This window comes from Felis catus, chromosome F1, assembly GCF_018350175.1.
Source record: "Felis catus isolate Fca126 chromosome F1, F.catus_Fca126_mat1.0, whole genome shotgun sequence".
Taxonomy (NCBI): domain Eukaryota; kingdom Metazoa; phylum Chordata; class Mammalia; order Carnivora; family Felidae; genus Felis; species Felis catus.
This window is the reverse complement of record NC_058384.1, coordinates 10042258-10066500: the sequence shown is the minus strand read 5'-3', so window position 1 is coordinate 10066500 and position 24243 is coordinate 10042258. Positions and strand designations below refer to the sequence as shown.

At 39.4% G+C, this 24243-nt stretch overlaps 1 protein-coding gene across 3 annotated transcripts in view; it reads right to left on the bottom strand.

Moving 5' to 3' along the window:
• Positions 1-24243, bottom strand: part of POU2F1 (POU class 2 homeobox 1) — a 195692-nt gene that overhangs the window by 91434 nt on the left and 80015 nt on the right. The window contains exon 2 of one of the 3 annotated variants that reach the window (XM_023247739.2): positions 15141-15241. The exons of the other annotated variants lie outside the window; for them this stretch is intronic. The gene's annotated coding sequence lies outside the window, so the exon portion shown is untranslated. The remainder of the gene's footprint in view (positions 1-15140; positions 15242-24243) is intronic. 3 annotated transcript variants of the gene reach the window in all.

Genomic DNA, 24243 nt, shown 5'->3' with positions numbered 1-24243 from the left:
TAATAATTTGGAGTCAGACTTTAAAACCGGATTTCGCTGACACCAAAATCTGAGATCTTGGCTGTTATTACACATTGTGGCCAAGTTACACCTTCATGGAGGTGGTAGGCATGGGGGGGGGGGGCTTGAATAAGGCAGCAAATTAAAATGGCTTGTTTTCAATGTAGTGAGGAAACTAATAATTGGTGGCAAAGATTTTGTGTTTAAAAGTCAAGTATGTCCCGATACACAGAAGAGTGCACTACAACTGAGGAGAGTTCTCCAGGGTATTATCCCATTAATAACTGTTTTTATTTAGAACTAGTCTTCAAGCATGCCAAGTGTCTGTTTTTTAAAAATCCGTACGTCCCTTTTTCCAACATTCAGGTTGAAATTAAACTCAACCTGCATATGTGGAAATGCAAGACGAGACTTCTATTAGGGACCTTTAAAAGGATTTCTTTGAAAGTCAATAAATTAGCTAGGGCCAGAACCAAAAACTTTCTTAACTTTTAGATATGCACTCTGTTTCTATTGCCAGTTTTTCTGTTTCACAGAATCACAAAATCCACACGAGGAAAGAGTTTAGGGGAGAAATTTAACACTGCCATTCAGTACCAGTGAGATTAAGCTCGTTCCCTTTTTGAACCCTAATTTTCTCACCTGTAAAATGATAGTGTCTTTTTCACGAGGTTGCTGTGCGGATAAACGTGCTTGTGCCTCTTAGACTAGATCATGGACTGGAGCACGAGGCAGCTGTGCCACTGGCGGGGGGCGGGGGGGGGCGGGGGGGGTGGGACATCGCAACACAGGATAAACATGCTACATCTTTCAAGAGCACCAATTTCATTCGATGACAATTCGCAACACTTTGTAGTAAAACAATCAAGAATACATTATACAAGAAAATATGAAATTCAAATGAGTTGTGAATGCATTGGGCTCTATACAAGTTCTACTTGGTGAGAAAATATTAGAAGCAATGATGAATGTGATTGGAATATAGTAGATAGCAGTATATCTTTCTTTCTCTCCTCTTCTGCCTTCATAAAATTTTACATTTACTGCCTGTACTTACTATAGAAGATCTCTTCAGGTCACCATCTACTTTTCATGCTGTATGAGGTTAACACCTCTAAACTACCTTTCTTATACTAATTTGGCCTTTCATAAATCAGCTAAGCAGGACTTGGAGCTACAGCCAGACAATCACTTCCAACTAAGAAGTGTTCCCTGGAAGGTACGCTTGCAGGGGCAGGACCCTGGTAGTACACGAACCAAGCACCAACCCCCCTCAAGCCAAGAGAGTCCCACAGGGTCTCTGTGTAGCAGGGGGCGTAAGGCTCACCAACTCACATGGGCTGCTACCCAGAGAGGGACCCCTTTCCCCTCTACTGCAAAGGTCACTGTCTTCACTCCAGGAACAGGAAGGGGGGGGGGAGTGCAAAAGAAGGCTGCACTGAGATGCAGCTATCCAGAGTGACACGAAGCCTCGCTCACGCAGTGGACTTTGTTACAATGGGAAGGACAAGAAAACTCCTACTTGCCACTCTTGACATAGGTACTCTGCACCTTCTAAAAGGCAGGTTTAAATACTAGAAGGCTGTCTAGGCCTCTACAGATGGAGTGGGGGAGGGTGGCCACCATCTAACTCTCCCCTGCACTCCCCCAGTCATGGCACAGTTAGATCCAAAAGAAGACAGCTTTTCCCCCAAAGCTCAAATGTTCACTTTATTTGGTCCTCTGTCCGAAATATCAAATTAAAACTAAAAAGAATACCCTTTAAAAAAAAAAGAAAAGAATTTCTGGGAAGTCTGTGGGGCTGTCAGTCATTCACACTTCAGCATAAATTAATCCAATTCAATTGCTTTCCTTTAACACCTCATTTAGTTGATTAGTGTGGTAATAATTGTTCCCACTGGAAAGAGTCCAATAAATACTCGTATAAGAGAAATGCTAGTTAGCCTACCTGGCCTCAGGGGACAGGGGTGGGCACACAGGGTTCACAAAGGTAGAAAAGAATAGAAAACATCAGTATGTGGAAGTATAAAAAGGAGCTGAAAGGGCAAAGTTAAGATTCACACTGTTTCAAAATTATGCTTAAAACTGAGTCTTTATTTTTCATTCTCCTTCTCATTTCAGTAATTTCTGCACTCTTCATGGGGCTCAAACTCATGATCCCAAGATCAAGAGTCCTATGCTCCTCCAACTGAGCCAGCCAGACACCCTGGAGCCCTTTCTTTAAAAAGGAGAAGAAATGCTCTTCCAGGACCCAGAGGTCATGGCTAACACTATCTGTATTAGAGTAATCTTTTACTCATGATCTCATGGGCTAGTCTAGGTCTCATTAGAAAGGCAACTGAGGACAATGACAACTCAATTACAAACTAGCTTTTTAAAACACATCCTTTGTGTATGAGTGAACTGAGGTATAGGCCTGTACTCTACCTACCAAAATCATCAAGCTCCAACCTGCTGACATTCCGGAGGAGCAGCTACTTGTACAGGTTGTCCTCGCCACCTGTATACCTAGTCCAATGCGGGAGGGGAGGGAATGTCCAACTCAGCAACCGTTCCCTCGCACCTCGTGTCTGCCTCTCCGGGGGATTTTTCACTTCCTAGCTGCACTGCTTTCACTCCTAGGCAACCTCAGTTGCACACCAACGGCCTTTTTCGTCTTCACCTCTTTCCAAAATCCACCGCTACTTTAGTCGCCTTACTAGCTTGTTTACAGAAAGCAAGGACACTGCTTCAGCAGATGCTCGGTAGTAAAAATACTTCAGTATCTCAAGAACGATAAATTGTTCCCTTATCAAAAAAAAACTCACCCCCAAACCCATCACCCACAGACAGCCTAAAATAATTTACTAATGCCCAAATACAAAAGAACACTGAGGATCTGAAAATTTCTTCGATCCAGAATCAAGTGATGGGTATGAGCACTGCCACTATTCTTAGGTGCTGTCTATCACAGTATATGTGAATGGTGCCCCGTAAGGTTGCAATATGGAGATTTTAGCGCTTAAGAAAAAAAAGATTTAAGAAAATGGCACGTCTGCTATTTCCTAAAACTCTAGATGGACCAACACCGAGACAGAAGTTATTTGATCAATTTGGCAAGTAAGCACTGCTACACAAGAGATCTGAAGGATAATCTTAGTTCCTAAAAACCAAACTGAGGCCTAGAGAACGACTCTTAGGTCACACCAGTAAGTGGCAAAGAAAGCAGGGGGGAGAAAGACATAACAAGGAGGCATGAGAGGAAAAGAAGTAAAATAAAATATGCTGAAACTCATACCCATGATACAGAGATTTGTAGTTGGTTAATTAAAAGGCCCAACTTAAAATAAATATCATGAAACCATTATATACATACCTTAAACATTTCATGCTACCAGAAAGTACTTAAATATGTATTCATTCACCAACCTTTTGATGGTGGGCCAAAGCCTGATGCTTTAAAATCAGAATCCACTAATTTGGGTTTTCGCTTCTTTTTGGGTAAATCATGTCCTTAATACTTGTTGCTCTAGTATTTCCAGTTTCAATTTCTTACGCTTTGTTTTTCAAGCTTTGCACATTTTACATAAATATTAAGAATATAAAAAACTCAAGAAAAGTTTCACAAAACAATGCTCCTTCCTAGATGTAATGCAATCTGATAGGCTTTTTTTTTTTTTAACTGCTGATTTCAACCTACGACATTGACTTCATGACCCCTAGATTGAAGAGCTTCTTTAAACGTAAGGCGGGAACGTAAAAGAAACACCAAGCACTCTGAGTACAGAATCTTTTTCTTTTTTTAAAAAGAATAATTCATCCCTAATATTTTACAGCTCTTTTTTTCACATCCAATTTAGCAGTATTTTTTAGTAATTGCCCTTTATCTAATCTTTTCCAAACATTCGACTTAAGTTTTCATAGAAACATCATCTCTTCCTGTTCTTCTCCTTAGTTTATATAATAATGATTTAAACCGTGTGACTAAAATAAGAAACACGACCAGCCTGAACAGGCTTGGGAGCACAAGCGCGCAATGATCCTGATGACCACGCCACTCGACTGTAGCAGCGGATATGCAGACACACTGAAGGGCATTCGGCATGCCGCAGGGCATCAGACAGTGTGTTTCAAGCAGGGATCCTCAAGGCATCAGTTCATCTAATGAGTCATTCAAGTGCTGGCTTGTTAAGAAAGCTACCACACTAGACAGCAGCTAGTATTAAGTGGCTGGTGCTTCTGCGCTCTTCCTTAACCCCTGCCAACATCCATTGCCACGGTCATCATCGCGGCTCATCTAGTGCTCCATTTAACACCCTGGCGTCCTTTAGGGAACATACCATCACAGAATTCAATCCTGAATTTCTTGGTTGTAAAGCTTTAATGTCACGTTGCTCTCATAAAGGTGTGCCATCACACTCAATGTGTCTGTCTAGGGGCGCCTGGGCGGCTCAGTCGGTTAAGCGGCCGACTTCGGCTCAGGTCATGATCTCGCAGCCTGTGAGTTCGAGCCCCGCGTCGGGCTCTGTGCTGACAGCTCGGAGCCTGGAGCCTGCTTCGGATTCTGTGTCTCCCTCTCTCTCTGCCCTTCCCCTGCTCATGCTCTGTCTCTCTCTGTCTCAAAAATAAATAAAAACATTAAAAAAAAATTTAATGTGTCCGTCTAGTCTATCTTATCATCCTGTTTCTTTTCTTCTATAACTGTCTTTTCTTTGTTCTAGTTTCAACAGTTTTGCAAAGTTACTGATTTCACGCATGAGCACATTCAACAAATATTTACAAGGTGCCGCCAGGCACTGGGATAGGAACTGGGGATACAATGCTGAGCCACAGAACGCTTACAATTGAATGGAAAGAAATATGAAGCGATCATCCAAAAACATAATCACCAAGTATGGAAATCCCATGGAATAAAAAGAACAGGTGGCTATGCAGCTTTAATACAAGCCTATAATTTGTCTTGACATCTTTGGCTAATATTAGAGCTCTCCTACTTTAACAACTGCAATGTAACTTTTTCTCTGATTCCATTTCTTAAATCCATGAGATACAGGCTTTGTTTTGCTCAAAATCACATGCCGCTTTATTATTCCCATCTGTCCTCTGAACCATTATGTCTCATTTATGGTATTGGTAATTTCGTCCTCTCTTTTTATGCCTCTCTCACTCTCAGGTTTCATAAATTTATGTGAGAACACAAGGGTAACAAGTATCCCAGAGTCTACGTGAGATATACAATTTAAAGACACATTCTCCCACTGAACTAAAATGTTCTTCCGACTAACTGGATGTTATTAGTATGTTTTAATAATATCAACATTTACTGACGGTCAATCTGTCTAAAATATCTCTCATCCCTGTATCAACTCTTGAGAAGTCTACCTATCCTCTAAAGACAGGTTCAAAAACTGACCTCAGGTCTTCCATTCCCGTCAAGGAACTATTTGTTCTCTGAAATCCTATAGCAATGATAATCTCTCTCTTTGGTTCTTAACTTTGTTTACGTCTTACAATATGCTATCAAATCCAGGCAAATGACATTGACATAAAAGTTCTATGTCATTTTACTGTCATATGTGTAGGTGGGTCACATAACCACCGCTGCAATCAAAACACAGAACTATTTCATCACAAAGAACTCCTTCCTGCTACCCCAGTTATAGGCATATCCATTCCTCTCCCTGGGGCTATTCTGAATCCTTGACAACCACTAATCTGTCATCTGACTTCGTAATTTGGTCATTCTGAGAATACTGTACAAATGGAATCGTACACTATATGACCATTTGAGGGTAGCATGTTTTACTCAACATAATAACCTTGCAAGATTACTTGGTTGTTTCCAGTTGGGAGTTATTACTAAAAAAGGTGCTATAAACACTCATATTTGGGATGTACATTGAATCACAAGCTTCACACTGGGAGAAAATACTTGCAAAGGACATGCCTGGTAAATGACTCTCATCTATAATATGTAAAGCATAGTTGTGTATATATTTTTATGTGGACAAATTTTTATTTATTTCTCTGGGATAAATGCATAGAAGTGATATTGCTGGGGGCACCTGGCTGGCTCAGTTGGAAGAACATGGGACTGTTGATCTTGGGGTTGGGAGTTTGAGCCCCATGTTGAGTGCAGAGATTATTAAAAAATAAATAAATAAGTAAAAACTTTAAAAAAAGTGATATTGCTGGGTCACATGCTAAGTGCATATTTAGTTTTTAAAGAAATTTTGAAATATTTTCCAAAATGGCTACGCCATTTTAGATTCCCACAACGTATGAGGGATCTAGTTTCTTCAAATCTACACCAGCACTTGATATTGTCACTACCTTTCATTTTAGCTGTTCTAACAGGTGTGTAGTGACATCTCAGGATGGTCTTAATCTGCATTTCCCAAATGGCTACTAATAACAAAACATATTTTCATATGCTCAATTAACCATGTGTATATCCTCCTCAGTGACATGTCTATTCCATTCTTTTGGACTTTTCTAGAACTCCACAAAAATCTCCCTTTTCTAATGAACTGTTTGGATTCTTAGGATTGAGTTTCAGTGTGTGTGTGTGTGTGTGTGTGTGTGTTTTGAGTACACTTGACACACATTACGTTGGTTTCAGGTATATAACACAGTGATTCAACAGCTTTCATGTTATGCTACGCTCACAAGTGTAGCTACCATCTGTCACCATTCAACGCTACTACGATACCATTGACAATATTCGCTATGCTGTGTCTTTGATTCCTGTGACTTGCTTACTCCCTAACTGGAAGCCTGTTTCTCTCGCTCCCCTTTACCCCTTTGCCTATCCTCCCGCTCCACCCGCTCTGGCAACCATCAGTTTGTTCTCTGTATTTATAGGTCTGAGTCTGCTTTTTGTTTATTCGTTTGTTTCGTGTTTTAGATTGCACGTATAAGTGAAACCATACAATATTTGTCTGTCTCTAACTTATTTCATTTAGCATAAGACCTTCTTGGTCCGTCCATGTTTTCACTAGTGGCAGGATCTCACCCCTTTTTAAGGCTGAGTAATATTTCATCGTGCGTATATACACCACGTCTTCTTAATCCATTATCAACGGACATTTGGGCTGCTTCCATATCTTGGCTATTGTAAATAATGCTGCAATAAACATAGGGGTGCATATATCTTTTTGAATTAGTGTTTTTGTTTTCTCTGGGTAAATACACAGTAATGGAATTACTGAATCATGGTAATCATGTTTTTAATTTTTCAGGAACCTCCAAACTGATTGCTGCAGTGGCTGCATCAATTTACATTCCCACCAAGAGTGCACAACGGTTCCTTTTTCTCTGTAGGGTTGAGTTTTGAGAGTTTTTACATACCATAGATAATAGTCCTTCATCAGATATGTGCTTTGCAAATATTTTCTCCCATTGGGAACTTGCCTTTTCATTCTCTTTTTTTAATTTTTTAATTTTTTTTATTTTGAGAGAGAGAGAGAAAAGAGAGTGGGGTAGGGGCAGAGAGAAAGAGAGAGAGAAGCCCAAGCAGTTTCCTCATTCAGCATGGAGCCTGTGGGGCTCGAACTCACAAACTGTGAGATCATGACCTGAGATGAAATCAAGAGTTGGACACTTAATGGACTGAGCCAGGTGCCTCCCTCTTTAAAAAAAAAAAAAAAAAAGTTTATTTACTTATCACACTCATGCACATGAGCGACAAAGGGGCAGAGAGAGAATCACCTTTTCATCCTCTTAAAGAAGTTTTAGCACCCAGCAGAACTTTAATTTTGATAAAATCTAATTTACCAATTTTTTTCTTTTGTAGGCTGTGTTTCTGGTGTTATTGTTTTTTAAAAGATTTTATTTTTAAGTCATCTCTACACCCAACATGGCTTAAACTTAGAACCCCAAGAAAAAGAGTTGCATGCTCTAGTGGCTGAGCCAGGCTGGCACCCCTCTGGTGTCATGTTTAAGAACTACTCACCAAGTGTTGGGGCACCTGGGTGGCTCCGTCGGCTAAGCATCCGACTCTTGATTTTGGCTCAGGTCATGATCTCATGGTTCACGAGATCGAGCCCCATGTCAGGCTCTGCGCTGACAGTGTGGAGCCTGCTTGTGAGTCTCTCTGCCCCTTCCCAGGCCATCCCCCTCCCTCTCTTTCTCTCTCAAAAGAAATAAACATTAAAAAAATTTTTTTTAAAGAACTATTCATCAAGTCCTAAAGGTTTTCTTTTTCATTAGTGTGAGGATTAAATGTTTTTCTTTTTTAATCACTTGTCCAAAACATTATCCTTCCTCTGTTTGCTCCAATTGCTTTTTGTACCTTAGTCACAAATTAGTTGGCTACACCTGTGCAGGCCTATTTTTGGGTTTTATATTCCATTTCAAAGACTAATATGTTAATTTCTCAACCAATATCCTCAGGCTTGATTCCTGCAACTATATAACATGTCTTGAAATTACAGAGAATGATTTTTTTTCTCTTTTTTTTTTCAGAATTTTGCTAGCTATTCTAATTCCTTTGCGTTCCCACATTAATTTTAGAATAATCTTGTCTGTTAAAAAAATCACAGGGGTTATCTGAGAGGAATTACATTTAAACCTGTATATCAATCTGGGGAGAAGTGATCTTTCCTACTTTGAGCCTTCTAACCCATGAATGCAGTAGATCTCTCCGTTTCTGTGTGTCGTCCTCTATTTCTCCCACCAGCATTTTGTAGTTTTTGGTATACACAAGTCCTGGATATGTTGTGTTGGATTTAAATCTACATAAGTCATTTCTTTAGCCATTCTTTTATGACACCTTTACTGGAGACGAGTTTGCTTTGTTTTCCTTCATCTAAAAAGGTCTTGATTTCTCCTTCATTCCCGAAGAAGGCTTCTGTTAAATACAGAAGTTGGGATTTTGAGCTCTTTCCGAATACTTAAAAAACGTCATGCCGCTGCCTCCTGGCCTCCATGATTTCTGAGGAGAAATCCGTTATCTCTGGAATTATTTTTCCCCATAGAAAAAGGTGTCATTTCTCTCTTGTTATTTTCAAGGTTGTCCTTTGCTCTTAGTTTACCAGTGTTTTACTATTACTTCTTTGGGTTTATCTTGTTTGGAACTTGCTCAGCTCCTTGAATCCGTAGGCCCGTGTCTTCTGACAAGTCTTCTGGAAGTCGTCAGCCAGTCTTTCTGCAAGTACTTTTTAGCTCAGTCCCCTTTCTCCTCTCCTCCTCTTGCGGTCTTTCTGTCATAGTCCTACAGGTCCCACAGCTCTGTTCATTTATGTGTCCTATTTTCTCCTTGTTCAGATGGGGCAATTTCTATGTTCTGTCCTCCAGTTCACTCTGTCCCCCTTTACTCTGCTGTGAGGCCATCCGGTGGGCTTTGGTTTCGGTTACTGTAGTTTTCAGTTCTAAAATTTCTGTTTAGTTCTTTACATTTTCTACTTCTTTACCGAGGCTTTGGTTTCTAGGCTCAGACTTTATATTTTGTTTTTCCTTTTACTGTTTCGGTGAAGAAATTAGTAGTAGAAGTGCTTTAAAAATGACGGGAATATGGGGCGCCTGGGTGGCTCAGTGGCTCAGCCGGTTATGTGTCAGACTCTTGATTTCGGCTCAGGTCATTACCTCACAGTTTGTGAGATCGAGCCTGCGTCAGGCTCCGTGCTAACAGTGCAGAGTCTGCTTGGGAGTCTCTTTCCCTCTCTCTGCCCCTTCCCCGCTCACACGTGCACTCTCAATAAAAGTTTAAAAACTAAATAACGTATTTAAAGTGTTGAACACTTTTTAAATGTTGTACTTATAAACTTTTTTTTTTTTTTTAAATCGTGGGACTATGTGGAAAAGACGCAGATGCAAGTTTGAATGGTCTCCCGTTGATCAAATTTTGGGTAACACGAAGAAAATAAATTAAAAAAATAATAAATTGTAACCATTTACTCATGACAGCTTATGAGTCCATTTGATATAAATCAACAGGGGGAAGAGAAAGATTTTCCTCACAGAATGCCAAATAATAAATATAGAAAGTCGGTATTTGGAAACCATTATAATAAGTTCAGTCGAAATGCTAAATCTAGTGGGCAAAAATTTGATGATGAAAAATGTACAGTTTCTCTACAAAATATTAAGCAATTACAAAGGGAAGCTGTAACTTTACAGAGGAGAAGCTTGGTGAACATCACCTTAATCAGGTGTTCAAAGATAACATCACTAGTCAAGGAACAAATCAAAACTGTGCACTACCAGAAAAGAGGAGTTGAGAGCACAGCATCACTTCCCTCTGATATTCCTGCCATAGATGCAAAACCTGAATCTAATCATGAGGAACTATCAGATAAACCCGAGTTCATAGACACTCTACAAAATGTATTTTTCCAATACATAGTCTTGAAACTCAAGGAAAGGCTAAGGAACTGTGATTGGAGAACACTAAAGAGGTAGAATAATTACATGCTACGTAAGATCCTGGATTAGGTTCTTTTGTTATGAAAGGCACTATGGCAACAGCCAGCCAAATGTGGATCAGGTCTATGGATGATTAGTTGACAGGAAAGTAATACTGTTAATTTCTTGCATCTTATGTCTGTATTGTAGCGATGTAGCAGAGGGCCCTTATTTGGTAGGATTACTCACTAAAGTACTGAGAGTGTTTTGAAGTCAAAATAAAAAATAGCAAAGAAAGAAAAGAAAAAAGGGTGTGGGGGGGAAGCAGCTCAACAAACTGCCAGTATTTTATGATTATTCTAGTGGGGCCCTGCCCTCCTCATGCCGCAACAATCTGTGATCACAAGGTGCACAGTAACACTGACAACACAACAATTCTTAAAGAATCGTGAAATTATGTACAGTCAGAATGCACTCGAAACCATTTGAACAGTATTCTGATGGACATCTCAAGACATGGAGGGGCGCACATTTTAAAGCTCTACCTTACAAATCATGAAGTTCAGATTTGAATCCGGACGAAAGCACTGAGGACCAAACACCCTTCCACGGCTGGTCTATCACTGACTTATGATCCAAAGTAAAAGAGCTTGAAACCCATCACACCACAAAATTTTACTATTTTATTTATTTATTTTTCAAGTAAGTTCCATGCCCAATGTGGGGCATGAATGAACTCACAACCACGAGATCAAGAGTTCCATGCTCTTCTGAATGAGCCGGCCAGGCACTCCTCTAATTAAACTTTAGAAACTCGGTTAATTTTAAGTAAAATCTACCCAGACAAAAGACAGTATTAGAAAATTAATTTTAAGTTGGTATTATAGAGGGGCGCCTGGGTGGCTCGATCAGTTGAGCATCCGACTTCGGCTCAGGTCATGATCTCACGGTCCGTGAGTTCGAGCCCCACGTCGGGCTCTGCGCTGACAGCTCAGAGCCCGGAGCCTGTTTCAGATTCTGTGTCTCCCTCTCTCTCTGCCCCTCCCCTGTTCATGCTCTGTCTCTCTCTGTCTCAAAAATAAATAAACGTTAAAAAAAAATAAAAATTTAAAAAAAGTTGGTATTATAGATACACTGTTACGTTCTTCTGAAACTATGATTTTAGTGGCACTACAATGTGATGGGTCTAACTTTCCTACTTAAGAGACGTTGAGCAAAAGACTTAACATCCTCTATGGGTTGAATTGTGCCCCTCAAAAGATGTTAAAGGCCTAACCCCAAGGATCTGTGAGTGTGACCTTTTTGGAAATAGGGTCTTTGCAGATCAAATTAAGATGTCAGGAGAGTGGGCCCCAATCCAATACTATTGGTATCCTTATAGAAAGGGAAAATTTGCACACAGAGACAGATATGTACAGAGGGAAGACGAGAAGATATGAAACAGATTCTCCCTCAGAGCTTTCAGAAGGAACCAATCCTAATACCTTAATCTCAAATTTCTAGCCTCCAGAACTATGAGGTAAGAAATTTCGGTTCTCTGAGCCAGCCAGTCTATGGCATCCCCAGGAAACTTCACATGACATCTGAACCTTAACCTCCTCATTTGAAAAATGGGGCTTGGGGCACCTGGGTGGCTCAGTCGGTTAAGCATCCAACTTTGGCTCAGGTCACGATCTCACGGTCCGTGAGTTCGAGCCCCACGTCGGGCTCTGTGCTGACAGCTGAGAGCCTGGAGCCTGTTTCAGATTCTGTGTCTCCCTCTCTCTGACCCTCCCCCATTCATGCTCTGTCTCTCTCTGTCTCAAAAATAAATAAACGTTAAAAAAAAAATTTTGAAAAATGGGGCTTATGCCATCTCTCACGTTTGTTCTAAAAATTAAAATCAGAAAATTGTTTTTAAAATGATCAAGAATTACAAAAATGATAATGGTATTATTATTATACTCTTGATAATTTAAAAAATATCACTGTCAAGATTTTTCTCCTGTTACAATAAAAAATTTTAAGCGATGCTCTCAAACATTTCTATGTACCTTAACTAATTTTTAATCCACAGGCCCCAAATCACCTTTGCTGTACATGTAAGAACAGAGTCTTAATAATGTTACCAGTATCTGAACATGGCTGATTGCTTCCTTTTTCTCATGTTTTAATCCTTAAATAACATTTAAACGCAGATTTTCTCTTTTGAACTCTTTTTGAAAAAATTTTATTGAGTTATGATTGACCTACATAAAGCTGTACATATTTAATGTATACAATTTGATAAATTTAGAGGTAAGTATACACCCGTGAGAGTACAAACAAGGCCATAAACTTGTCCATCACCTCCAAGTTTCCTCCCCTCCTTCTTTTTCATTAAAAGATCTTTGTGTGTGTGGCAAGAGCCCTTGACGTAAGATCCACCCTCTAAGAACAATTTTAAGTGTGTAATACAGTATTGTTAACTATAGTTTCCTGCAAATTCAAAATCTGACGCCCTCCCCGGCAAAAAATCAAAAACTGACGCCCTTCTGGCCACATAAGCACGACCACAGCAATCCCAGGTAACTGTGATTCAGCCCCTGGAAAATCACCACCAGCATTTGATGCTGCCAGAAGCAGATGATGACAGAATATGGTAGGTGAACAGGCCGACCATCCAGACAAAAAGCAAGGCCGAGTTTTGCACATCGTGCTTTCTTCGTCTCTTGGCTCTACTTCTCGTACTTCGACACCCCTACTAAAAACGAGAGCACAAATGTGGATGTGCCTAGCAGATGCCCTACAGAGCAGGAATGCAATCCACATTAGCTGCCCCAGCCCTGCCTGACCCTCCTTCCTTGCTGCTCAGGTGAGGAGTATCTGCGAGTGACATTCAGGGAGGTGAGCGGCTTCGTAATCTTCTCAAAATGTCATAGTACCAATACGAGTCACACCATCTTTGTAAGCTCCAGTTACAAAGAACTTAACTAAAAAATCATAAAATCTGCCAACGTATCTCACCTTTTACAAAGTCCTAACGTACGACTGCCTAAAATAGAAAGACACCAGGCAATCTAACGTACATTTCTCATTTTGAATGGTAGAGATTAAAATGCACATAAGTTCTATTTCACGCTACCAGAAAAAAAAGTTACTTCCCACGAGCTACTAATAAAATGTTATTTTTAGTATCTCACTACCTACATTCTATGCATCCCCACCCTCTTTTGGTCAGGCAGGTGATGGTGGTAAATCAGTCAAAGACTGGGGGGGAAAGGTGAGTTTCAGGGGCTGGGTCAGGTTTTAAGGCAAAGATACACCTGGTTTTGGCAAACTCTGATACTCTGGGTACTTTACTAAATAAAGAAGAAGGAATTTTCTTTATATCTTCATCATTACAATTCCATTTAACATGGTAACTTTTTATTTATCCCCAAGCCAGACACTTGAACTGTATTAATTTTTGAATGTAACACCAATTTCTTTCATCACTTAACTAATTTTGAAAAATCTGTTTTAAAAATACTTTACAAAAATAATCATTCCTTGATGATCGACTATAATAAGTAAAAACATGGGAGACAAATGTTCAGTCACACAAAAACAGACCTTTGGACCTGCTCAAATTAGTTCACGTTAAGCATATGTTTAGAATATACAAATATTTTATAAACGCCTTTCTTTTTTAAAGGGGGTATAAGACCTATAACTTGCAATTACATTATAAAAATAGCTAATATGATTCCTATAATTAAAATCATTACAGAGGACGAAATGGTTTCTCCCCTAACTACCTCCATATGTCCCTAAAATGATAAGATTTTTGAATGGGTGAATTAGGAGAGGAAATTATTCCATAATCAGCATCCGTTAACATGTGATAGGCTGGACGATTAAGTTTTAATTCCTCAGGCTTCACCGCTGGGTCATGGGCTTTGAAGTCCAAGAAAACTGGGTTTAAACTCCACTTCTAATATCCTAAGCTATAGCACTCTCATTCTAAGCCTCATTTTCCTCTTCTGCAAAACAGGTACAAAATATGCCCAAGGATTCTCCTCACGCTTAAATAAAGTGTATCTAAAAGATTTAATAGTACCTAGTAGCTAAGTTAATACTGTTAATAGAGAAAATACTTTATGTAGCATAAATAAATCCATTCTATCTTCTCTGATCCTACATTAACATTCTAAGCTATACAAAAGATCCATATGAAATGTCACTATGGTTTGTTTACTCCCTTGGGCATGTTAATTCTTATTTAAGGTACTTAAAAAACTAGGATTTTTTAAAGGCCCTAGAGTAGGAATCAAAATATGTAGCCTCTGATCTAGATTCTGACCTCAGGTCTACACTGGCTAGTTGAATTTTCTTCAGCAAGTTATTTGATCTCTCTAATCTTCACTTAGGTCATGTGTCAAGCGGTAAAAGGTAGGCTTAATATTCTGATTACTAGATTAATTTTATACAACTATTATTGACAAAGTACTTCTATTAAACTACCACGTAGGGAATATTGCTAATGTTATATCATCTGAGTAAAGAGGATACTCAGTAATATATTTATGTACCCTATTTGCATTAATTTCACAACCTTTTCCCCCCAATAAACCCAACAGAGCCTAATCTAAGTACCAGGGCCAATTCTAGACTAGCTTCTGTTGCTGGCTCGGGCACAGGCATTCTAGGCATCACTCCACCATAACAATAATACCAAATAAATTTCAGAGTTAATATCATATATATGATAAGTCATTTTTTATAGTCATCCCACAAAATTAAAGGTAATCATCATAAACACCTGGATTTATCAGAGGCTACTAAGTTAATAGCTTTTATGAGCAGAAAATATTTACCAGGTATAGAAAGACTGCATTCTTTCTTTGAATTGATTCATTGAAAACTGAGAGTAGTTTGGTAATTAAAAAGGCAGGAAAGCTCTTCTTACTTTTCCAGTCTATGAATACAAAAAGAGAAAAAGGCGACACTGAGTAAGCCGTATAAAATAACCTAACACTTTAAGAGGGAACAATTACACATAGTGGGCAACGCTGAACCACAGGTGTGTTTAACTGCGTAAACATAAAGTGATTAATAAAGGCAGGCACCTCTCTTGTGCCTATTTCCTCATCTACAAAACAGGGACACTAGCACCTGCCCTTACTTTAGGAACATGGAGGTGAATCAGAGAATTCTTGGAACATGTATCAGAAGGTGCTACTCTTTCGTGAAACTGAAGAACACAGCCTACCTAGTATTTTCTTTAAAGAGTATATTTCACTAATATTAAAAAATCCCCAACTCCCTGTTACCTCCTTCCAAATTTACAAGCATCTACTTCAATATATATATACACAGATGTATATATATATATGTATGTATATATGCATATATATATATACACACACATAGATGTTCATAGATGATAGACTGATACATATTGCTATCACCGTAAAATATTCGGAAAAATGGTACAAGACTACATTCTGATTTAGAAGATAAGAAATGTCAATATTTGGCACACACAAGTATGGAAATTCACCATCACTGGCTGGCCACCACACTCTGACAGAATATCTTAGAACCTTGATCAGTAGAAAGTCCAAGCAGCCTTAACTCAGGAGGAGGAGTTGGTATGCGTGCTCTTATTGGCCATATACCTGTACTATGTAGCTATTTGTGAATTAGCCTAATTACTCCAACTGGGATAAATTCGTACAACTGACTGAGTAGCATAACTTATTAATAATAACCTCTAAGTTTTATATAACTGTACTCGGTGCTCATGTAACTAGTCCATATAGTTGTTTTCTATACATTCACTGTTGGTCCTAACCATTTATGAAACTCTGAAACAAAGGCTTAAGCTCAATGGTGCAAACAAAGTCAAATACGTAAATAGTTCAAATTGCCTTCTTTTTAGAAAAAGTTATGTTTGTGAGAGAAAGGGTTCACAGTAGCTCATAACACTTGCAAAGTACAGATCAACATAAACTTCTGCCATAATTCTGCAACAGTGGTCAAAAACTAAGACATTCTAGGGGCGCCTGGGTGGCTCAGTCGGTTAAGCGTCCGACTTCAGCTCAGGTCACGATCTCGCGGTCCGTGAGTTCGAGCCCCGCGTCGGGCTCTGGGCTGATGGCCCAGAGCCTGGAGCCTGCTTCCGATTCTGTGTCTCCCTCTCTCTCTGCCCCTCCCCCGTTCATGCTCTGTCTCTCTCTCTGTCTCAAAAAATAAATAAATGTTAAAAAAAAAAATTAAAAAAAAAAACTAAGACATTCTATTGCATTATAACTGGAAAGCAATGAAAATTCCTTGAAAAAGAGTCTGATCTACATGTACTTTCTTTAAGAGTGTGATCTACATGTACTTTCTTTAAGAGAATTTTTAAATCATTAGGTTAGGGTATTTAAATAAGGACATAAATTAGGATATTTAATTTAAAGAGATATTCCTAAAACAAAAGCAAAAACAAAAACACAATGACACAAATAAATCCACAAAACAAATAGAGACGTTAGCATGCCGACCAAAGCCCTCCAGAAACATGAACTATAGTAAGGGATACCCACCCAAGTCTTCCTCTTTAGTTAGACCAATATGATGGTTACAAACTGACAAGCTCTTTCTGGCTGTCCATTGACTCATCTACAGACCTTTTATTCTTTTGAAATCTTCCCAATTTAAACTGGATGCAAATAAGCCAGGTATGGTCCTTACAACAGTAATCCTGCTAGACCCTATGGAGTTTCCATGGAAACACGCACAGCTGGCAATGGCAAAGGAGTTGTACTGGCCTTAGACTGGTTAAAAAAGTCTCAATGCTCACTGAATGAAATAATTATCGTATCTTAGTAAAGAACAAATACAAAAAAAAAAAAAAAATTCCCACCTTTGGGATCATCAAGCAAAATAATGCAAAGTATTTTCATCTAGGCCAAAAGTGGCTTTTGGCCCAGCAGCAATAGTCATCTGTGAAAAGTTAAGAGATGCCAATTACCAAATGGTAAATACGCTTTTACTAAAGAAATATAATAATTCAAGAGAGTACTCCCTGTGGGTCACTTAATGTAACAGCTGACAACCAGAGAGAGAAAAACAATACAAAGTCTAATCTAAACAGTAATAAATAGCATTCATCTTTTCCTTAAACAAATTCAGTATGACTGTTCCTTGCTGTATTAAAAGTAAGTGTTTTCAGGGTGCCTGGGTGGCTCAATCAGTTGAGCGTCTGAGTTCGGCTCAGGTCATGATCTTGTGGTTGGGTCTGTGAGTTCAAGCCCCGCACTGGGCTCTGTGCTAACAGAACAGAGCCTAGAGCCTGGTTCAGATTCTGTCTCTCCCTTTCCCTGCCCCCTCTCCTGCACATGCGCGCTCTCTCTCTCTCTCTCTCTCAAAAATAAACATTAAAAAAAAAAAAAGTAAATGTTTTCACAGCAGTGATTCTCAAAGGGCAGTACCTGGATCAGCATCATCAATGTCATCTGGAAATTGTTAGAAATGTAAATTCTCAGGCCCCACCCCAGACCTACTGAATCAGAAACTTTGGGGATTAGAGGCCCACCAACTGGTGCTTTCACAAACCCTCCAGAAGATTCTGATGTATGCCAGAACTCAAGAACCACTGATTTACAGTGTCAAACCTGAGAAGAGACTGATGTATGAAATAGGAAATGGAATGTTTGGGGCACCTGGGTGGCTCACTCAGTTGAGCATCCGACTCTTGGTTTTGGCTCAGGTCATGATTTCACAGCTTTATGGGTTCAAGCCCCCTATCAGGCTCTGCACTGACAGCGTGGAGCCTGCTTGGGATATTTTCTCTCTCTCTCTCTCTGCCCCTCCACCATTTGCGCTGTCTCCGACTCCCTAAAAATAAATAAATAAACTTAAAAAAAAAAAAAAGAAAAGAAAACACAATGCTTTATCTCACTCCTTGGAACTAAGTGAAGCTTAGTAATAAAACATAAAGGAGAGCTCACTGGCCTCAACTGAGTACGTTGGCTAGCATCTCACTGCCTACAAAAAAGATGCGGAGACTAGCAGTGGTTCATCATGCCTATCCTTCCTATACGTGTCAAGCCAAAGTAAAAATTACAAGGGTCTGTTCGTGATTAGTCAAGGAGAGGAGGGTCCTCGTACCTAAGACACTCAATTCACTACCATTCATAGTCTATTACCAATCATGACTCATTTCTTTTTTTTTTTTAATTTTTTTTTTCAACGTTTATTTATTTTTGGGACAGAGAGAGACAGAGCATGAACGGGGGAGGGGCAGAGAGAGAGGGAGACACAGAATCGGAAACAGGCTCCAGGCTCTGAGCCATCAGCCCAGAGCCCGACGCGGGGCTCGAACTCACGGACCGCGAGATCGTGACCTGGCTGAAGTCGGACGCTTAACCGACTGCGCCACCCAGGCGCCCCAGTCATGACTCATTTCTAATCACTGAGGTCTTCAGACACAGGTTAGCAAACTTTACCCTTTATTCCTTTATAATAAAAGAATAGTTTTTCCAAGACATCAAATATGCAGGTAGGGAGAAGTCTGAAGTTTGAGTCATGAATTTTAACATTCCTCACTCCTTGTAAGAACTTAAAAAAAAAAAAAAAGCATACTCGGATGCAGTTCTTCCTTAGTATCTAACGCATTCGATCATTCATGTACTACAAAACACACATTTCATTTTTCCTTTAACTTCAGGATACATTTATAATTCCTTCCCTATTTCCTTTAAGATAATGGGCAGCCCTCCAAAGAAACAGCCATGGTAGTGACATTAAAGTGACCAGAGACTAACAGAGAGATATAATGGAGAAAAACCACTGGGTAAATCAAATATGAAATAGGCTGTTAGAATTGAAGAAATAAGAGCAAACGAATAGCCTTCTGAAGCTCATAATTAAAAATAAATACAGAATAAATTTAAGTAGAAGACTGATTCACAGGCTCTGCGTTCTCCTAGGGTCTGTCCTCAGTCCACTCTCACTATACACCAGTGATGGCCAAGTATTGTCTTTGTGCTACTAGTGGGTGGGAACCGATCGCAAAATGCTAATTATTATTTAAATTGTTTTTCATTTTATTTTAGAGAGGGAGAGGGAGTGGGCAGAGAGGGGATGGAGAGAGGGAGAGAGGGAGAGAGAATCTCAAGCAGTATTTCTATTTTTAATTTTTTGAGGAACCTCTATACTATTTTCCACAGTGGGTGCTAATTCCATTCACTTTGATGTGTCACTTCTGACTACATACTAATAGTCCAAGGGGGTGCCACTCCAACTCTCCCCATTTGGATAAGGGCAGTGCCATTTAGCAAATGACCTTGGCTCAAGGGAAAGAGCTGAAGGATTAATCTCAACCCCCGAGCTATTGACTTATTCAGGACTAGACTGTAACCCAGAACATCCCTCAATTCTAGCCTGTGAAATCCAGGAGAGCTCTCCCGGACCTTTCCGGGACAGCTGTTCTCACCTTTAGAGAACAGTAAGGAGCTACTCTCCATCTCTAGACTCAAACAAGGAAGCACACTTCCTGGCTGCTGCTAGCAGCTCTTTGGCAACCACCAGGCAAAGGACCTGAGGGCAAAGCAACACGGACGGCCCAGTCCTGTTGTCCCCAGTCCTGTTGTCCCCGAAGCTTCAGGTCTCAGTCCTGTGAGCAGAGCCAACTCCTTTGTGCTTAAAACAGACTCAGTTTCTGTTATCTGAAGCTGAAAGCAACCTACCAATAACATATCTGTAAGTGATTAAGCGTTACTAATCTGGTGCTCATAAATTAAAATTAGCTATTGGAGTCTGCTAATAAATGTGGTTGCCACCTAATGTTAGACAACTCTGTAAAATTCCTAACGTACATGCACATAACATACAAGTTGGGATTTCCAAAATTTGGTCTTGTTATGTGTGCACGATCAATATTAAGTTATAGGTTTTTCAGTCTCAATTATTCTTTCCTATTTTGATCAATTTAGACATACACTTGCATATTTGCATTGACATTTCTAGGTTATGTTCCAAAAAATTAGCCTTCATGACAGAAGTCAGTAAAGTTCAAAGAGTTTCCATATTTCACAGTAAAGTGCTTTGCATATAAACAGGAATGTTAGATGAGTTCTACGCATGATTCCACTTTTATCTATACCTAGAGGCATATATATATGCACATGGAAAAAGGACTATTCAGGTTTGTAACAAATGGTTAATATTCAGCATGCATATCTCTGTTTTTTGGTTTCAACTGATAGAGTTTTTGTAAAATTCTTTTTTATTATGAAACAATTTTTAGCTAAATTACTTTTTTAAATGCATCTGACAATACTAGTTTTAAATATAAAGATTTGTTATGAGAAAGCCCTGTAATTAAGAGGGAACAGGCAAATACAAGGAAGACTTTCCAAAACAAAGTTCAGGTGGCCTAGAGATAATATCAAAAATATAAAAATACAAACCATATAAAAATAATAATATAAAACTATAAAAAGGATTCTTTTTGACCATTTCTACACTTGGCCTGAATTTACTTACCTAAATGCAAAAAAGCTAATTGAAGGAACTTCCACAATGCTGTCCTACCTCTGAATCTCCTACAAGAATCTACTTCCTTCAGTAGGGTAAATTATTTGTCAACTCATGACTAAACTCTACAAGAAGTAAACACAATCTTCTACTTGTACAGTTTGAGACAAAATAAAAATGTTAATAACTTTTTAATAGTACGGCAGCCCCTACAGACCCTTGCTGTACTATTTTTAGTAGAGAGCAGAGGCTCCACAACATACCTCTATTATAGGTTCTACTTACTTCACAAAGTCACTCATTAGCAAATCACAGCAAAAATTAACAGTGACCCTTCAGGGGTTCAAAGCGGCAGACAGAGAGGCCTTCTGGTCAACATGGTAGAAAGACCCTCTACAGTCCATCCGTCCTATAATCCTTCTACACATCACACTGGTTATGGTAACACCAAGCAACTGATTCCACAGAATGCCATTAACACTTTATTACAATTTTGGCCTCTGAAGTAATGTTCGTACTCCACAAAAACGATGACAGGAATTTCTAAAGCCTTAGATGAAACTCCTAAACCCGTTAACCTATTAGATGATTCTATAACCCAGTTTAACTCAGTGCTTCCTCCAGACAATAAAGCCAAGATATGTTAGAATTGCCAATAACTTTTTTTAAAATTTATTTTTATTTTTTAATTTACATTCTAGTTAGTTAGCATATAATGATTTCAGGGGTAGAATCCAGGGATTCATCTCCTGTGTATAACACCCAGTGCTCATCTACCAAGTGTCTTCCTTAATGCCCCTTGCCCATTTCGCCATCCCCCCCACCCACAACCCCTCTAGCAATCCTCTGTTCTCTATATTTAAGAGTCTCTTATGTTTTGTACCCCTCCCTGTTTTTATTTTTTGCTTCCCTTCCCCTATGCTCATCTGTTTTGTATCTTAAACTCTACACGTAAGTCAAGTCATACGATATGTCTTTCTCTGACTAATTTCACTTAGCATAATAGCCTCTAGTTCCATCCACATTGTTGCCAACGGCAAGATTTCATTCTTTTTGACTGCCAAGTAATATTCCAGTGGTGTGTGTGTGTGTGTGTGTGTGTGTGTGTGTGTGTGTGTTCCATTCATCTGTTGATGGACATCTGGGCTTTTTCCATACTTTTGAGTTGCTAATAACTTTCAAAATAGAAAGTCAAGATAAAAATTCCAAGCAACGGGGAATGGTTAATGATTATTAGAAACAGGATCAATAAATAGGGGACATTTTAGTTAAATTTAGATCAAGATCCTGTCTTGGGGCACCTGGGTGGCTCGGATGGTTGGGCATCTGACTTCGGCTCAGGTCATGATCTCACAGTCTGTAGGTTCGAGCCCCACATCGGGCTCTGTGCTGACAGCTCAGACCATGACCGATGCGGAAACCAAGAGTCAGACGCTTAACCGACTGAGCAACCCAGGCGCCCCGGACACACGGTTTTCTGACGTGAATTTGGAAACAAACAACAGAAAAACCCAAGTTGAGACAGTGTGACGGGCCGGATCTGAGCAGCTCCAGGCCAGCAGCACTTCTATAGGGCAGCCAGAATGCACTCTGCCCACTACAAAGGAAGAAACGCGAGCACCTCTAGTAATGTCACTCAAAGAATCCAGTACCTCACACTGTTTGGGAGACCAAATGAGGCTATTAAAATTCTCTATCCTGGGGCACCTGGCTGGCTCCGTCAGTGGGGTATGTGACTACTGATCTTGGGGTTGTGAGTTCGAACCCCATGCTGGGTATACAGATGACTTAAAAAAAAAATTCTCTAGGCTTGAAAATACTATTAAACAGATTTTATTTTCACTTTAGAAAACTTCTTCAACGATATACTGACGTGTGTAAGAGAGAATGTTATGCTTGATATGAAAGAGAGAAGTACCTAACACCTCCTCCCACACTGAAAATACACAACCTTAAAAAAAACGTGCTGTATTACAGACCGGCCCCTCCTTAGAAATCACCAACTATCCAGACATCTTTTTGTTTGTTTGTATGATCCAGACATTTTACCATACTGACTGAGCCCCTTCTTACAAACATACCACTTGTTTGTACTAAAATAATCTCAGTACTAAGAGAAGAATCTGGTAGATGAGGCCATTAAAGTACAGGCAGTACAAGTGGCACAGTTAATCATAATAGAACACAGTATGCACGCTACCACTGAACCTTTTTCAGTGTCCTTACCTTTTAACAAGACTGGTTGGAGCACCCCTGTCCTGTATCATTAGATTTAGAATCAAATCTAACATAAAAGGCAAACTTCACCTCTCCTGGCTCTTGCAATATCAAAGGATAAAAAGCATAGAGTTTTAGAGCAGAGAGAGATGCTAGCAATAATCAATCCAACCCCTTCACGGTACAAACAAGGAAATTACGTGCAAGATTGCCTGATTTATTTCAGAACGAACTGAGTGATGCCTCAGCTAAAATTCAGATCCGTTTTCTGATTCTTAGTCCATATGAGCGAGCGCTCTACACAATGGCCACCTCCCCTTCAGAAATGCTTACATTTTCCAACAATATCATAAAGGCACTTCTTCAACAGTGATCCATGTTACGTCAATCTTTTTAAGCATACTGACTACTGGTACCTATTCTCCAGAGATAAGTTCATAACAGATGTTCACATATTCATTCCTTCCTTCATTCATTCAGGCACTCAAATAGTTTTAAGAGATTGGTATGTATAAGGAACTGTACTCTGCTCCATGGGGCCAGGAAGATGAATCAGACATGATTCTGATCTTGAAAAGCTTCAGTCTGTAGACTGAAAAGCTAGAATAGACATCAGAACTCTCCAATTTGAGTAGTAACTAAAAAAAAGTTTTTGCTTAAACTGTGCCTGAGTGGCTCAGTCGGTTAAGCATCTGACTCTTGATTTCAGCTCAGGTCATGATCTCACGGTTTGTGGGACAGAGCCCCGGGTGCTTGGGATTCTCTCTCTCCTTTTCTCTGCCCCTCCCCAGCTTGCGCTGTCTCTAAAAATAAATTAAAAAAAAAAACTTAAAAAAAGAAGTTTTACTTTTTGACAAAAGGGTACAAATATATGCATAATTCAACACACAGGAGAAAATGTTTTCATGTGATTTTAAGGATTTCTTACTTACATAGAAAAATCATAAATAACTAGATTTTATGAAATAAGGTATATTCTAAAGAAAACAGACTAATGCTTAAATTCTATGGCATATCTTCAGCTTTCGGATACTGCCTTTAAAGTTTCTTCCATATCTAACACGCTATGATCTTTGGCCATTGTCTCGTCTCCCTATGTAAAAAACTAGATTTCTAATTCAACTAGTTTTAGCAAATATCTTAATGTTTTTATATTACAGTGAGGTCACTAAAAACTGTCCAAATGAGACAGACCACAAGCCAGCAAATAAATCAACCATCTCCAACCAAATG